Source organism: Lissotriton vulgaris, unplaced genomic scaffold (genome assembly GCF_964263255.1).
Source record: "Lissotriton vulgaris unplaced genomic scaffold, aLisVul1.2 SCAFFOLD_638, whole genome shotgun sequence".
Classification (NCBI taxonomy): Eukaryota; Metazoa; Chordata; class Amphibia; order Caudata; family Salamandridae; genus Lissotriton; species Lissotriton vulgaris.
In genome coordinates this window covers 820,092-838,531 of record NW_028249064.1, presented here as the reverse complement: position 1 = coordinate 838,531, position 18,440 = coordinate 820,092, and the positions used below count along the sequence as shown (strand labels likewise).

Sequence of the window (18,440 nt, the reverse complement as noted above, 5' to 3'; positions counted from 1 at the left end):
AGCCAGATTCCGCGGAAAACTTAAAACGCTCCTCTTCCCTTCGACCGAATTCTCTTCGGTGCTTTGACCCTGGCCTTTTCGCCTTAACTTCTGCCTCTCGAGATTTAGCAGCATCTAGCGCGGGGACGCACTGTTTTCTGTGTAGCCAGGCGCTCTAGAAATGGCTTATTATTATTATGTGGACACTGGGCAAGGTGATAATGACTAATACAGCTATCCTGTGGACACTGATCCAGATGATACAAATGAACCCTGGGCAGATGCTGCTGACCCAGGTGATCCACACACTGCCCCAGACACTCACGTGTATGCTGTGAAAACATCGCTTACTGAGGATTCGGCAGCGTTTAATGCCCTCATTGAAAGGGCAGCCAAGAATCATGACGTCCAGCTCCATGCTGACCCCATTGAAGTAGACTTTCTTTTCGACACCTTTTCCACCTCAGAGAGGACTGTTGAGACTCTGCCTATGTTGAAGGGTGTCTTGAAGCATGCTGGGGAAATATTTAAGGAGCCTACAAAAGCCAGGGTGATAAACCCCAGGATTGAAAAAAAGTACAAACCTGCGCCTGGAGACCCTACTTACATTAAGGGACAGTTGCCGTTGGACTCTCTTGTTGTTTCTAATGCCCGGAAGAGGGCTAATTCACAAACAACGGGTGATGCTCCTCCCCAGATAAGGAATCTAAGGTGTTCGAGGGATCAGGGAAAAGGGTAGCAGCTCAAGTGGCCAATATCTGGCGCATTTCAAACACTCAGGCAATCTTAGCCAGGTATGATAGGGCCCATTACGACACACTTGAGACCCTGTTACAGCACCTACCAGATGAATATAAGGAGGCAGCTGAGATGCTCATCCAGGAATGGAAGCTCATATCAAACGCTTCTATCAAATGTGCACTGGACGCAGCAGACACCGCGGCCAGAGCTGTTAACACTAGTGTCATGTTGAGACGACATGCCTGGCTCAGAATCTCCGGGTTCAAGCCAGAGATACAGACCACCATTCAAAATCAGACAGTAAACCCTGATCATCTCTTTGGCCCTGAGGTGGACACCACCTTGGAGAAAATCAAGAAAGACACTGAGACTGCAAAGTCTATGGGGGCTCTACAGTCGCAGCAGTTCAGGGGTGGTATTTTTCGTCGCTCAAGCAATAGAGGTGTTTCCAGAGGCCAGCTGTCCCAGAACACACAGTACTATAAAGGTGGCGTGCAAACCACATACACCAAACAAAGTAGAGGTGGTTATCGTGGAAACCGCGCCAAAGGCAGAGGTCGTGGAAACAACAACTCCAGGTCCTCCGCCACTAACAAACAGTGACGCCTTGTCACTGCCCCCCGACTATACGACACCTGTTGGGGGGAGACTTCAACAGTTCCTGCCAGTCTGGAAGTCCATCACCACAGACAGGTGGGTCACACAGCTTATCCAGTACGTTTATTGTCTGGAGTTAACATCCACTCCACCCAACATACCCCAAGACACCGTCCTATGTCCACAGAGCATTTGCACTTATTGCAGCAGGAGGTACTCGTCATGCTGCCAAAAGGAGCAATCGAGCTCGTGCCTGTGGAAGAAAGAGGCACAGGAGTTTACTCAATGTACTTCTTGATACCAAAAAAGGATGGGTCCCCCAGACCCATACTGGACCTCAGATCCCTCAATCAGTACATTCTGTCGGAGCACTTTCACATGCTAACACTGCAGCAAGTCCTACCGTTGCTCAGTCAGGGAGATTTTCTCGCAACATTAGATCTGAAGGTTGCGTATTTTCATATTCCGCTGCACCCGTCACACAGAAAATACCTCAGGTTCACCATCCAAAATCAACATTACCAGTTCAAGGTCCTACCTTTCGGAGTCACCACAGCACCCAGGGTGTTTACGAAGTGTCTGGCGACAGTGGACAACTGGCTAATCCAGGCAAAGTCGGCCCAGCAGTGTGCCGCCCACATGTCCCACACCATTCACCTTCTTCACAATCTAGGATTCTCACTGAATTACCCAAAGTCCCACCTGCAACCCGCCCACATACGGCAATATCTGGGTGCGACGATAAACACTCTGGCAGCCAATGCACAGCCAAATTCAGTGAGGATCAGCAGCATTCAATCGCTGATACAGAAATTCAGACCTCAACACTCGCTTCAGGCACGAGTGTTCATGCAGTTGATAGGCATGATGAAAAAAATGAAAAATTGAAAAATTGCACTTGTATAGCGCGTAACTACCCGGAGGCCTCGCAGCGCTTGTGACTGATTACTTAACGCGAGCTCAACGCCTCCTGCATCTTCATAGTCCCGCACGCGAGACTACATATGCGTCCCGCTTCAGGAGTGCTTAGCACGTCAGTGGAATCTGGCTCACGGACAGTTGAAAGACCTAGTGTTGGTAACCGGTCGTGCATACAACTCTCTGCATTGGTGGAATCCACAAAACCTTTGCAAGGGACGACCGTTCCAGGAGCCTGTACCACAGATCATTCTGACGACGGACGCATCTCTCCAGGGTTGGGGAGCTCATGTACTTCACTACACTGTGCAGGGACTATGGACAACGCAGCAGAAGAAGATGCACATCAACGTTCTAGAACTGATGTCTATCTTCATGGCGATGAAAGCATTCAAAGTACATCCGTGCAACAAGGTCGTGTTGATCCGGACGGACAACATGACGGCCATGTACTACATCCAGAAACAGGGAGGCACACACTCTCCACAGTGGTCTCATCTGGCTCCGAGCATGTGGAAGTGGGCCATTCAAAGGAATATCTTCCTCATGGCGGAACACCTCCCGGGCAAGGGCAATCCAGATGGCGGACCTGCTCAGCAGGTACAGCCACCAAATGCACGAGTGGGAGATACATCCATCAGTACTCCACCCGTACTTCCAAAGGTGGGGTCATCCAAAGATAGACCTGTTCGCCACAAAGGAAAACGCCAAATGCCGAAGCTTTGCCACCAGGTTTCCACACCCACAGTTGCAAGGCAATGCGATATGGATGAACTGGTCAGGCAAATTTGCGTACGCTGTTCCCCCAGCACCCCTAATACCGCTGGTGGCACACAAGCTGAAGCAACACTCGATGACTCTCATCCTGGTTGCTCCGACGTGGGCACGCCAACCATGGTACACCACGTTTCTGGAACTATCCGTGGTACCGCATCAAAGGCTGCGCCTCACACCCAGGCTTTTGACGCAGAGCCATGGCGACATTCAGCATCCAGATCCGCAACAGCTCAACCTGGCGATCTGGCTCCTGAGGCCTTAGAGTTTGGCTACCTCAACTTATCCCCTGACTGTATGGACATAATCAGGGAGGCAAGGAAGCCCACCACCAGAGCATGCTACGCGGCGAAATGGAAGCGGTTTGTCATTTATTGTGCAGACCACAACATCAACCCGCTAGACGCCTCTATTCAAAACATCATTTGTTATCTCTTACATCTATACAAATGTAATCTGGCCTATGCTTCCATTCGTATACATTTATCCGCGATGGAGGCTTATCTCCAAAACAGGCAGCATCTTTCCCTTTTCAGAGTGCCTGCCATCAAAGCCTTTCTGGAAGGACTCAAACGAGTCATTCCTCCACGGACCCCACCAGCTCCCGAATGGAACCTAAATGTGGTCCTCACAAGACTGATGGGTCCACCTTTCGAGCCACAGCATTCATGCGAGATTCAGTTCCTGACATGGAAAGTGGCTTTCCTGATAGCGATTACGTCGCTACGACGAGTTAGTGAACTCCAGGCACTAACTATCCAAGAGCCATTCATACAGATTCATTCCAACAGGGTGGTGCTTCGCACTAACCCTAAGTTCCTTCCTAAGGTGGTTTCACAGTTCCATATCAACCAGACTATAGAACTACCTGTGTTCTTCCAAAATCCTGAGTCCGTTGCGGAGAGAATGCCCCACACGCTTGACGTCAAAAGAGCCTACAATGTCTACCACACACACGTTTACAAAACACTACTATGTAGATGTGCACTCCAAACAGCAGGCAGCTGTAGGGCAGGCTGTTCTCAAAACACTTTTCCAAACTGCTACAGCTGGCACAGGCGGCCGCCGTTAATGGAGGGACTGCTATGTATTCTATGCACAGATATGAATTCAGCAGCCCACATGCCTCGAACCGAATATGCTACTTACCAGTATGCATCTGTTCTTGGCATGTAGGGCTGCTGACATTCATATCGCCCGCCCTCCTCCCCGGCGCCTGTAGCGGCTGCAGCACTCACAAATACTTCTAGCATGGTCATCATTCACACAGTTTCACTCCATCTTTGCCACAATGGCTAAAAACAATCTGAGGATGGAGTCGATGCCCATGACTGTAGTCCAGGGGAGGAGCCACCTATCTCGCGATACTTCGAAGACTCTTCCAGTACAACAATGTGTGATCATCCGGACTCAACACTAGGTGGCGATCTATGCACAGATATGAATGTCAGCAGCCCTACATGCCAAGAACAGATGCATACTGGTAAGTAGCATATTCGATTTCCCAAGTCTCACCTTCAGCCTTTCCAAATTCAACCCTACCTAGGAGCAATCCTCAACATTCAGTCAGGATTAGCATATACCAATCCAGTTAAAGTTTAGAATTTGAAAATAACTCTCCCACTTATGCAACTCTTCTGCCTGGATCAGCATGGCTATTTGGTTCTTTTCTTTCTTTCACGAATCTGAGGAGGCAAGGTTCAGGTTGGCCCTAAATACTACATTTTGGGGTGTTACAGGGGTGCACAGGTCTGGATCAATAGGTCCATTCCGTGGGGTGAGTACACCAACTATTATATCTCCCTCCAGTGGGAGGAGGGCATGAGCTTTTCTCTAATTGGCTTTGTACCCTCCTCTTCAAGATGGATGGGACTGAGATGTGCGTTTCACCTCGCCTCCCCCACCTGAGCGGCAGGGTTTGCAAAGGTGGACACACCCCTCTTCCTAGCTTGGTTTTCCAGCGGATTCTCCAGCCGAAAGTGGGGTTGAGATCCAGTAGGAGCTAGTTGCTGGGGCACTTCACCAAGTCTGCAGGCCTTTGAAGCTTCCCCTTCTTGGACCCAGCCCATCCTGGGGGAGGAGGCATGACACCTCTGCCAAGGATGGCCTCTGTTTCTGGACCCAGAGAGCAGAGACCCTCTATCCAGGAGTCCAGAAACCTGTCTGCTGGTGGCAAATGGCAGGCAGCCATTCAGGAACCACGCCTGGGCTGGTCGTTTTTCCAGGGGCATCTCTAAGATGCTCTCTGAGTGCATTTTATATGAGAACCTAAACTGGCATTAGTGTGGGTTTAATGTGCTGGGAACTTTGCTACCAAATGTCCCAGGTTTCAATAAAGCCATTCTGGAGCTGTGGAGTTCTTAGTGACCAACTCCCAGACCATATACTCTTTATGGCTTTACTGCACGTACAATGTCTTATTATTATTATGTTTGAGCCTGTAAAGCGCACTTTTACCCGGAGGTTTCCTGGTGCTGTGTAACGCTGGGGAACCCGTCCTGGCTTTCCCTGTGGGATGGTCCCTGCTGGGAGTCCCCAAGGTTGGAGCCAAGCATCCCCGGCGTTGGAGGGGCCGTTGTGGAGATTAGGCAAGCTGATGCCCAGAGTTGCCGAGTGGGACCCCTGATTAGAGTAGGCACCGAAGCGAGAATTATCGAGTCCGCTGACCAAAGTCCACGACCCTGCGCGTCGGGAATTGAACCCTCGTCCCGGCCGACTTCTGCTCCCGGGTCTACCGCCTCTAACCAGTGAGCCACACCACTGTAGAATGGACTTACACACCGTAGGGGTACAGTTCTCATGCAACTGTATCCTCACAGTGCACCCTGCTAGAAAGATCACTTACTAGGCCATAGGCAATGGATTGCAGGTATGGCACACAGGGTTGTGCCCCATGTCAACTCTTCAATTTTCTCTGCACCAAAACATGCAGCCTGCAATGACAGTGTGTGGGTGTTAAGGTGCAGGGTCACTGAGGGTGGCACAATAGGTGCTGCAGCCCTTAGAGGCACCCCCCTGGTCACAATGCCCTTGGTACCTTTTACAAGGGGCTTACCTGTGGCCAGAGATGTGCCAATTATGGATTCAAAGAAACAGTTTTGGGAAAGAACACAATCTCAGGGAACCTGATTGGAAGGGGCCAGGGCACATCAAATCATAGTGAATCAGAAATCTGGCAAACAGGGGGGTTACTGCAATAGAAACCCACTTTCCTACAGGAACTCCACCCCAAGTCCTTCTTCCCTACTTTCAAAAGTTGGGTTTTCCTCAAATGGAATGTTTCGCCACAGCCTAAAACACAAAATGCCCAAAACTTCGTCTCCAGGTACCCACACCCACTATCCAAGGGCAATGCACTATGGATGAGTTGGTCAGGGATATTTGCCTATGATTTTCCACCTCTCCCGCTCCATTCCATTTCTGGTTCGGAGACTCTAGTAAACATCTCTCACCATGATCCTGGTTGCTCCCACTTGGGTGCGTCCGCACTGGTTCACAACACTACTAGATTTTTCAGTAGTTCCACACAAGAAGCTCTTCAACAAGCTGGACCTTCTCACTCAAAATCAAGGATCGATCAGACATCCAGACCCCAAAACTCTCAATCTAGCAGTTTGGCTCCTGAGGTTTTAGAGTTTAGCTGTCTTCACTTCCCACATGAATGTATGGACATTTTCAAGCAAGCACACAAGCCCACTACTGGAGCATGTTATGCTGCAAAACGGAAACGTTTGTTTACTACTTCCAACCTAAACAAACTGATCTATTAAAACCACAGTGCAAGACCTCACCTGCTCCATCTGCAAAAGGCCAATTTAGCCAATACTTCTGTTAGATTACACCTGGCTGCCATAGCTTCCTAGCTACAAAATAGCATCTGTCATTGTTCAAAATACCATTCATTAAATATGGAAGGTCTAAAAAGAATCGTTCCTTCAGGACCCTCGTGAAACCTTAACATTGTTTTAACCAGGCGCACGGATTTCCCATTTGAGCCTCTTCACTCATGCGCCCAACAATTTCTTTCATGGAAATTGTAGTCTTGGTTGCTATTTACCTCACTTGGGCCTGTTAGTGAGCTCCAGGCTTTAACCTTACAACAACCAACAATTCTTTCAAATACATAAAGACAAACTGGTTCTTCATACTAATCCAGTAGCTGCTGCTACAGATCAGGAGTAGGAGTAGGAGTGGGTGGGGGTGGGGGGGGGGCTGGTTGCAGGCACGAAATGGAAAAAAAACACTTACCTGGGCCAGCTGGCATCTGCCTCTCCTATGTCTTACTGTCTTAGCAGGAAGCAGCAGGCAGCACCTGGACTCCCAAGCCCCCCCATAGCCAACACAACGCTGCAATTGGTCTGAACACCAAACCACTTCGCTCAAGCAGTGTCTGGGAGTCTTTGTATGTTCCTCACCAGGCTAGGTAAAACGAGCCTGGTGGGGAAGATGCAAAGTGTGCAGGATTGTTTTGCCGGCCTGATAGCGCCGGCCAAGGAGTCATGCGCACTTAGGGAGTGCAAACCTCTCCTCTCCTTGCTCTGGCCAGCCCTCTCCGCCCCAAGAGCCACTGACTTAATTTTGAAAAATATAATGATAATAATGATACAGTATCATTTTATTTTTCCTTTTGATCAGTGGGGCGATGCTTCTTCGCATTAGCGGAGGAGCTGCCCCTGTACTAATCCTACCTTTCTACCAAAAGTGATCTCTCAATTGCTCCTTAATCGGTCCATTGAGTGCCCATTTTTTCCCTAACCCTGATTCTGCAGCAGAAAGAGCTCTTCATAACCTAGATGATAAAAGAGCGCTGATGTTTTACATGGATAGAACCAAAACATTTGGGAAAACAAAGCAACATTTTGTAGCCTTTTCTCAACCTCATAAAGGCAATCACATATCCAAATCTGACATAGCCAGATGCATAGTTAAATGTATTAAAACTTGCTACATTAAAGCCAAAAGTTCTTTACTTGTTACTCCCAGAGCACATTCCACTTCTAATAATGGAGCTGCAATGGCCTTTTTAGAAAATATTCCCATAGCTGGCATTTGTAAAGCAGCTATGTTGTCTACCCCACACACCTAACCTAATGCATGGATGTTTTTGGCACGTCAACAAGCCAATGCAGGTCGAGCAGCGCTACATACTGTTTTTCAATCTACTGCAACTCCCACAGGCTAGCCTGTGCTTTTTAGGAGGGAATGCTTTACAGTCTATGCAGAGCATCTGTATCTACAGCCACACATGCCATCAAACGATTGTTACTTACCCTGCAAGCATCTGTTTGTGGTGTTTAGTGACCTAGATTCACGTGGGCCCTCTCTCCTCCCCTGACGCTTGTGGCTGTTGTAGTTGCATTTCATACTTAGGATGTCCATGCTAAATGCAAATGTTTCACCTCATTCTTACTCATCTGGCAATCCTTTCTCACCTGCCTACGGCAAAATAATCTAACCAAGTAGTTTATGCTCATGCGCAGTATCACCGAGAGAAGGAGTCACTGAGAGGAGGAGTCACTCGAACTTGTGACTCAACTCTTCTTTGAAGACAAACTTGCTCAACTCCGAATCCAACACTAGGTGGAAGGAGTATGCAGAGCATGTGAATCTACAGCACTACATGCCACAAACAGATGCTCACATGGTAATGAACATAATCCTTAGTCTTTAAGCATGTTTGTACTGTGTAGTGCTGTAGATTCTCATGCCCCAAAACTCCTCCCTGGATGCATGTGTCTGATCACAGATCTCTTCTCTCCTTCAGTTATCTTCTTTGTGCAATACAGAAGTACATCTTATAATGTTCACACACTTCTCCATACTACTCTCACCTGCTGTGAGGAAATCCATGTAACATGGAGTCTATGCCCCTGGCGTTGATGACTAAGAGAGGAGTCGTTACACTTTGTGACTCAAAAGATTTCTTAGAAGAAAAACAACTTGCAGACATCAAAGCCCAACACTAGATGTAAGAAGTATGCAGAGCATGTGAATTTTCCGCACTACACACTGTAAACGAATACTTACAGGGCAAGTAACATTTTCCTTTTTAATTGTGTTCGTTTGAAGCAGGGGCTCAGTTGCATGCATAGCTAGGCAGCGTTCTCCAAGCCATCGCTTGGTTGACCCCCTTCCTCACAGTACAGAAAGGAGCAGGCGCATACATGTGAAGGGATGAAAAGTTTGCTTGTCTATTGTGCTGACTCCATAATAGCGTACTTCCACTTCAAGTGAAATAGAACTGAGAAAAGCCCTTTATCTCCACATCTAATGTAAGATGATAATTGGGAAGTGTTGCAGACAATATCTGAAGGCATGGCATTTACCCGTGGCATAACACAGCAATAAGCTTCCACAGTTCCCCATGTATCCTAAAGTTGCACTATGGCGATGTGCATACAGTTGAAGAGATTGCAGAGAGGTTAATGGCCTGACATGCCCTCTGTAGACACTTAAGGCTCACTAGGCTTGAGTTCAAAAGAGAAATACATGCTCAAGATGAATAAGCTGCTTAATAGCCTAACCACATTTGGTAATGCCAACCAAAAGATGAGAATCTCCTAAAGGTTAAAACAGAGACCTCTAAATCTCTCTGCTTTCCAAGACACCTGAAGAACCCAAAATAACTCCACTTTCAATAGGCAAATTTGCTTCCTCCTTCTTGGACCTATTGAACCTCTGTCCTAGGACAAGTGTGTAGAGTTCTTCATTCTTTCTTTATAGGAGATTCCTTCCCTGAAAGGGACCGATATTGCAACAAAAGGAAAATGAAGATGTCTGTATATCACATCTGTCCATGGTCGTCCCAGAAAATGCCTTTGCCTTGCGATGCAAGGACAGCTTTACCAAGTGCAGCTGATACAGTGTGGTATGCACTTAGTGTTTGTTTTAGAAGACCAAGCATACTTCCGGCATCCAATTGTATTTCATATAAGGCAAACTCTAATTTGTCATCTGTCCACAGCTTCCAGCAGTACATTGTCTGAACACAAATGTACATTGCAACTTATTGAAATGAAAAGGCAGCAATATGGCACTTAATACACAACTTCACTGTTTTGAATCTGATAATATTCAAGTTGCCTAAGTAGGAAAAGCATTAAAGAATGTTTGTAGGCACAGACACTTGATGTCTTGCTCAGCTCCCCCGAGTTGTGCTACGTACTGCTTACTAAAGCAGGGTGTTTTAATCTTGGCTAATTTATAGAACTTGTTATCTCTTATGGCATGTGACTCCTTACCAAACTCTCTGTTAAAGAGGAGATGGAGAACGCCCAGCTCTTCAGTGGTGCTCAAAAAAACAATTTTAAAACTGAATGGGCAGTCTAAGGTTCTGCCTGACTTTATGAGGGGTCCAGTGTAAACACTCCTGGTGCCCACATGTATCTCGAATGAAGCACTAGATGACATGTATATGCAATGGATGTGATGTGAATTAGAGTTAAGGAAGTGTCCACCTGCAGGACGACTCAACAACTTAAATGCTTGCTACAGAAGCATGCAGTGATTGGTAGGTTACAAGTTCAATTCCCGGCAAAGCCAATTAGTCTTCCAACCTTCCAAACTTTCGAAATTGAGTGAGAAAAAAACTGGTTATTAGGAATTCCTGCCCTTTACAGTACTTACAAATGTGAGAAGTGGTTAAGTAGGCCTGCCTTTATTGTGCTAATGCATGTAAACCTGCATGCACAAATGCAGTTGGCGTATGTTCCTTGCACAAAGCCTTTCCTAAGGGCTTTGCACGTGATGGGAGGAAAAGCAACAAAATCTCTTTTTATATAAGATGCATATAGGAGATAAAGAATTGAATGTGACAAATGGTGTCATGATTGAGTGTACTTTTCAAATGTAAAATACTACCTCGTTTATTCTATGGAAGCACTTCCTAAATGGTGAAATAATACCCCAGTAGCCAACAGCATGGGGTGAGTCTCGAAACCACTTAACCTATTGTTTCAGTTAACAGTATTTCTGAGATTGCTGCGCTATGAAGCCAGACTTAGCAAAGATATTATGATGACGCAAAACAGTTATTACTACTCCAACCCAAAAAGCCTGCGAACTTCACAGTATTTAGGAGATGATTCTTCAGTTATGAAAATATGAAAGAATCCGCAGCAGTCGCTTGGCTATAAGAAAGAGAGACCAGATTTTTTGTTTAGTTACCAGATGACTGTGCAGAACTCGGAAGTCATGTATCTGAAAGAAACAGGTTAGTATTAGATTCCTTACCTTAGAATATCCCCAGGCGTCAAACTGGATCCGGAAATTTTTGCGTAGCAGTACCCTTGCGAGTCGGTAGGCGTCGTCTGTGGCTCCGCGTCCGCCGTGGGCGCCGTGATGACATCGTCGGAGTACTTGGACGCCGCCTCCGCGCACTGACGTCAGTTCTTCTTTTTTCCGCGCCAGCAGCACAGATCCGGAAAAAGTGGTACCTTAGTCACTTTTTGACTAAACTTTTTTGTGATCTTTTTATCCTTTTTCAAGTCTTCGACTCCGAACGGTGCCGGTAGAGATGCCAGGTTTCAAGCCCTGTGAGGACTGCGACTGACTGATGTTGGTCACCGACCCTCACCGCCGGTGTCTTCACTGTCTCAGCATCTACCACGATGACAAGGCCTGCCCCGACTGCCGAGCCCTGACTTCGAAAGCTAGGCGGGAGCGGTCCCGCAAGCGGGTCTAGCTCCGGCAGTCTGCCCCGTGCCGCGAGAGGTCCCGGTCCGGACGGAGGTCGAGGGACCGGTCGCGGGGTCGAAGCCATCATAGCTCTTCAGGCTCAAAGTAGTCAGGTAAGCACAAGAAGTCGAAGAGACTTCATCGCTCTTCCGACTGGCAACGACAGTGGCGATTCGTTGCCACGCCTGGTTGAGGTCTGCCAACTTTTCGGCCGATGTCCAGAATACCTTCATGGACATGCCGTTTGATGACCGTTGCCTGTTTGGCGACAAGGCAGACCATGCGCTTTAAGGACTCCAGGGCTACGGCCAAGTCCTTGGGCCTCTCGGCCCCGCGCCAGCAATCGGGTGCCTTTCGCTCCTTTCGTGGCCAAGGAAGGGGCGCCCCCACACGTGCTGCCAGCCACGCACCGCAGACTAATTATCGGGGACAACGGCGAGGCCAGTCCACACCTACCCCTGCAGCATCTGTGTTTTCAGGCCCATGTGACGCCAGTGGGGGGCAGGGTTCGCCATCACCACTTCCATTGGCGCACTGCCACATCGGACAGGTGGGTGCTGCAAATCGTCTGAAGGGGCTACTCCCTCCCCTTCGATATGATCCCTCCAGCCATGCCACCGCAATTTCACCGTGTGTTTGGGGATCATTTGCAAATTCTGCAGGAGGAAGTTACGGCCCTCTTGGCCAAGGGGGCCATCAAGCGCGTTCCTGGGCCAGAAGTAGGGTGTGTTTGCCCTTCTTAGGTACCAGGAAGTAGTGGGAGTAGCAAAGGGGGCCTACGCCTTAGCTCAGGAAGGAGAAGTTCAAAATGCTGACACTGGCTCAGGTCTTAGCTGCCCTGGACCCAGGAGACTGGAAAGTAGCGTTGGACTTGCAGGACGCTTATTTCCACATTATCGTCCTGCCGGCCCACCGGCGCTATCTGCGGTTCACGGTAGGCCACGAGCACTTTCAGTTTACCGTGCTCCCCTTCGGCCTTACCAGCGCCCCACGGGTGTTCAGAAAGGTGATGGCGGTGGTCGCAACTCATCTGCGCAGATTAAGGTTTTCAGTCTTCCCCTACCTTGACGACTGGTAGTTGAAGGCGGGCTCGCCCCAGACAGTCGTCAGCCACCTCCAGACGACGGCAGACCTCCTGCACCTGCTGGGGTTCTCCATCAATGTGCCGAAGTCACACCTGTGTCCCTCTCAAAAGCTCCTCTTCATTGGAGCAGTTCTCGACTCGGCGCAGTTTCAGGTTTATCCTCCCGAGCAGCGGGTTCGGGATATTCAGGCTCTGATTCCGATCTTTCAGCCTTTATCCCGAGTCTCGGTCAGGTTGACGCTGCGGCTTCTGGAGCTGATGGCCTCCTGCATCCTTCTGGTGCATCACGCCGGATGGCGGATGCGGGCCCTGCAGTGGGACCTGAAGTTTCAGTGGGCCCAGCATCAGGGCAACCTGTCCGACCATGTCCTGATCTCGGAGGGCACTGAGACACAGCTGCAGTGGTGGCTCACGGACCGCGATTGGGTCAGCGGCAGATCCCTCTCCCTACCCCAACCGGAGCACGTAGTTGTGACGGACGCGTCCCTCCAGGGCTTGGGAGGCCACATGGGAGAGGCGGAGATCAGAGGCCTCTGGTCTCCGGCGGAGTCCCGGCTCCATATCAACGTTTTGGATCTGCGGGCGATTCATCTTGCACTGAAGGCATTCCTCCCCTCTGTCCGGGGGAGTGAGGTGCAGGTGTTCACAGACTACACCACCGCCATGTGATACTGCAAAAAACAGGGCGGGTGGGGTCGTGGACCCTCTGCCAGGAGGCTCTGCGCCTCTGGCAGTGGCTGGAACATCAGGGCATGACCTTGGTGGTTCAACACCTGGCAGGTTCTCTGAACGCCAGGGCGGACGAACTCAGCCGCCGGTGCATGATCGATCACGAATGGCGTCTGAACTCGGACGTGGCGCAAGGTCTCTTTCTGCAGTGGGGAGAACCTTGGTTAGATCTATTCGCCACAGAAGAGAACGCGCAGTGTCATCAGTACTGCGCTTTGGAATTTCGAAGGCGGCACTCGCTCAGCGACGCTTTTCGTCACGAGTGGAGTTGCCGTCTGTTGTACGCCTTTCCGCCTATACCACTTCTGCCCAGAGTGCTGAAGAAGATCAAACGTGACCGGGCCCAAGTCCTCCTTGTGGCTCCAGACTGGGCACGAAGGTACTGGTATCCCGAGCTACTCAGTATGTCAGTCGATCCCCCGGTTTGTCTGCCTCTTCAGGAGGACCTTCTGTCGCAGCAGCAGGGGACGATCCTCCACCGAGCCTGTCCAGTCTCCACCTCCATGCTTGGAGATTGAGCCGCCACAGTTGAGGCCATTTGACTTGCCTCCTGAAGTCAGTAATGTTATTCTGGCAGCCAGGCGTCCCTCCACAAAGTCGGTATACGCCTGCAGGTGGAACAGATTTGTGGCATGGTGCACAGCAAAGGCTGTGGATCCTCTCTCTGCTCCTCTTTCTGAGGTTCTTCTCTTCCTTCTTTCTCTTGCCCAGGGGGGCTCTGCTCTGGGCACTATCAAGGGCTGCCTTTCTGCCCTTTCAGCCTTTCTAAGGCTGCCTTATCAACCATCTTCGTTCAAGTCTCCTATTGTAACTCGTTTTCTGAAAGGCATCACACACACGTTTCCACCTGTTCCATTCGTGATGCCTCAGTGGGACTTGAACCTGGTTCTTACTTATCTGATGTGCGCTCCCTTTGAGCCACTTCACAACTGTCCTAACCGCCTTCTTACTCTGAAGACTGCTTTCCTGGTTGCCATCACCTCTGCCAGGAGAGTGAGTGAGCTCTAGGCTCTATCCTGTAAACCTCCTTTCCTTTCAGTCCATCCGGACAAGGTTGTGTTGCGGACAAGGCCTTCTTTTCTGCCCAAGGTAGTCACATCCTTCCACATCGGGCAATCTATCACCTTGCCCACCTTCTTTCTGCCTCCGCATCCCTCGAGAAAGGAAGAGAGGCTCCACCGTCTGGACCCAAAACGTGTGCTTTCAATCTATTTGGATCGCACACGCCAGTTCCGGGTGGATGACCAAGTCTTTGTTGGTTACGTGGGCGCTAAGAAGGGACGGGCGGTGCACAAATGGACCATCTCTCTGTGGGTCGTCTTGTGTATCAAGGCATGCTACTCCTTGGCTAAGAAGGAGCCTCCTGTTGGGCTGAGAGCCAATTCCACTCTGGTTACGGCGGCTACCAATGCCCTGGGCCTCGGAGTGCCCTTGCAGGACATCTGTCAGGCAGCTACGTGGGCATCGCTGCACACGTTTGCAAGACACTACTGCCTTGACAGCCAAGTCCGGAGGGATGGCTTCTTTGGCCGTTCCGTCCTCCATGACTTTCTGGTGTGATTATTGGTTCGCAGACCAACCACCGGGGTTGGTATTGCTGGGGTATCTATTCTAAGGTAAGGAATCTACTACTAACCTGTTTCTTTCAGATGAACAAGTTACTTACCTTCGGTAACGATATATCTGTAATAAACAGTAGTTAGTAGTAGATTCCTTACAGCCCCACCCATCCTCCCCGTTCATCTAGGGCTAAGGTCATCTCCTTTCAGGGCCCTAGTTTCAATGGCACCAGTGTTGGTTTTTCACATGGCTCCGCGTTTCTGGCGCGGAAAAGCTGTGTCTAAGAACTGACGTCAGCGCGCGGAGGCGGCGTTTAAGTACTCCGACGTCATCATGGCGCCGACGACAGACGCGGAGCCGCAGACGACGCCTACCGACGCTCAAGGGTACTGCTACGCAAAAATTTACGGATCCAGTCTGACGCCTGGGGATATTCTAAGGTAAGGAATCTAATACTAACTACTGTTTCTTACAGATATATCGTTACCGAAGTTAAGTAACTCGTTCTTCACGTACTGAGTTTGCAAATACTACCCTAATTCAGTTGAACTGAGTGGAGTACAATCTCAAATTGGAATCGTTCATAAAAAGTATGCCCTTTGGTGATAATAGGGGGTTGTCTTGTAAAGGTCTCTGAACTCTCGAATAGTTTGTCCAGACAGATTTGAATTTTCACTTCGCTTATCTCTTTGTGTTTATAATCAACGTGATCAACACACTGCCAAATCATATCTTATTTCCTCTGCTCCAGAATCAGGAGTCTTCCTCACTAATACCACTTCTTTCTTCCTCCCTTTCTGTGACTGGTGATTTCGTTTATCTGCCAAGGCAATTGTAAGTAGCCCTTTCCTATTTATTTCATGTGCTCTCCACCAATTGAAATGTTCTTGTCTGTGATTGTTTGTTGGTGAATATTTCATTGTAATTATTTAGTGCCAATTATGTGAATCTTGAAAGCTCACTAAAGTTGAAAAAATATAAATATTGCATCTGCGCAGAGCAAACCTTTACACGGTCCTTGTATAACTTATTTTCACTTCCTGTGCCTATTGTTAAAGAAAAGTATTTTCATCTGTTTAAGATGGTGTCCATCAGAAGTGCGACCTTTAGAATTCACAATGTCTCATGCATAAACAACTAATCTTTTGGAAATTGATCCGGTTGCTGCTGTGCCTGCCAAGACCTACTTTGCTGGGCATTCTCAGTTGCATGAGTTTTGTGGTGTCATCCTGCAGGTGGAACAGTTACAGAAGTAGCAATAGGAAAGAAACGTTTTAAAACCTCAAACAGGGAAATTCATAAATAAATGTAAAAGGGAAGAGGTTACAATTAAAAAAGATTAAAAGCATCTTTCTGGTGACTTCTTTCCTTTGAATCCGCAGGGCTGATTCTTCTTCCTGCCCTTAGTGACAGGACAGCATTTAGCGGGTTTCATACAGCATGCTTGAGCACTTACAAGCAGCTTCAACCAATTAGCCCCTTCCAGAGAAGTATGTGCACAACCTCTCCATTTGATTCATTTTTTTTAAATGCAATTGGGCCATTTGATTGTAGAGAAAGGAAAGGTGTTGAGAATACGAAAAAGCCTGTGGGTTAGGAGTAATAGACTAATCATGGAGATCAATTTATCAGACTCCTACAACCTCATTATCTCCGATTTGCAACCCGTGAATAGATTCCAAAATAAGAGAGAAAAAGCGAGGATGATGGAAAGGTAGAGGGAAAGTAGAAACACCTGATCTGGGCAAAGATTTATGCAGTTGGGATTCCTAAAACCGGTTTCTGATCTGCTTCTCCGTAGAAGATATAGCAGTTAAGTGTATTATTTACACTTGCATGTGTGATGGGTAAAAGCAGGCTGTGTGCAAATATCTGGTCGGCACAAGGAAAAGTAGATCAGACAACAGCCAGAACCATATTGCAGAACTAAAGAACATACGGAGATCTTTTGCAAGTGCAGAAGGCCCTTTGGCCACACAGTCTGATCTTATGAAATTAACCACTCACACTTGCATGGTGTTGAACATACTCAACTCCCCCCCCCCCCCCCTCCCCAAACCCTTGCCAACCTCAGCCTGTGGAGATTTTGTTGGTTTATCACCCACACCTGCTGACCTTGGTCTGTCCAGGAGTCTGATGTACCAAAATGGCAAGGAATTGGCAGTGCTGTGCAACAGAAATGCTCAACACATTTTCTAATTTAAAACATGGCTGTGACGTTTTGGGTGGGTCATAATCGGCATTGGCCTATACACCGGTTTTGTAGTCCAGAAAGATAGCCTTCATGCAGGCCTGTTGATACAACTGTCAGAAAAAGGAAACTCACTAATAGGTTTGGAGTATGGGTCTACCACAGATGAGTGAGAGTAGTTGATGTAGGTCACATTGCAGCACTCTTTGCTGGTACCTCACATTTGCCATTAAGAACTTGGGGGCGAAACTGCTTTGAACCTGATTTTTATGCATGTATCAGATAGAGACCTCTAGCCGCATATACCTTACCTAAGAATTATCCCCATGAGTCGGACTAGATCCAGAAATCTTTCATGAGCAGTGCCCGTGCACGCCAGTAGGTGGCGTCATTTGTCTCCGCCTTGCTTAATTCGCAAAGGAAGTAACGTGTGCCATGCCTACACAATTGCCATCCCAGTGCACTGACATCAGTTCTTTTCTCACCAGTAAGCGCAGATCTTGGGAGAGCTATCCCGTAAGTCACTTTTTGACTGCTTTTTCGACATTTTGTCGAAGTTTTTATAGACTGATCTGGTGTGGCAGGGATGTCTACTAGGAAGGCTGGTTTAAAGGCTTGTGGTGCCTATCACTGGCAGATGTCAGTAACTGATTCGCACCTCATCTGTCTCTGGTGTGTTGAGAGCGACCACAATGCCAAAACATGTTGATTGTCGCGCCATGCACCACAAGGCCTTGAAGGACCAATCTTTCAAGCTCTTTGCCGCTTGTTGTGCAATGCTGAGATGGTCTCAATCCTGGTCAAGAGGAAGTTCCTAGGATCTGGCACAGTGCTATAGATCTTCGTCACACTGTCGTCTTCCAGTAAGTCTCACAAAAAGAAGAGCTCTTCGATTTCACCCCATTCAATGAAGTCATCCGACAAGCCGAGGGAGTGTTGTCATTCAAGGCCTTTCAAGAGTTTGGAAGGGTTCCTACTAGTTCCATATCGGCAGGCCCGCCTCCTGGCACCAGTCAGGCTCTTTGGATCCACTGGTGGATCCGAACCGGCCCGGTCTTACAACGTCTATCTTCCCCGACACCAGTCCCGATGTCAACGCTACAGTCTCCCACCTGCGGCGATGTCCCCTTTTCCATCCCCGACTCCGTATGGAGCTGTAGGGCTGTCATCCAACGCGGACTAAAGCCATAC

The 18,440-nt window shown here is 48.5% G+C and overlaps 1 protein-coding gene across 1 annotated transcript in view; it reads left to right on the top strand.

Moving 5' to 3' along the window:
• The window catches only part of HOOK2 (hook microtubule tethering protein 2), a 247,428-nt gene that overhangs the window by 149,479 nt on the left and 79,509 nt on the right, over positions 1–18,440 (top strand). The window lies entirely within an intron of this gene.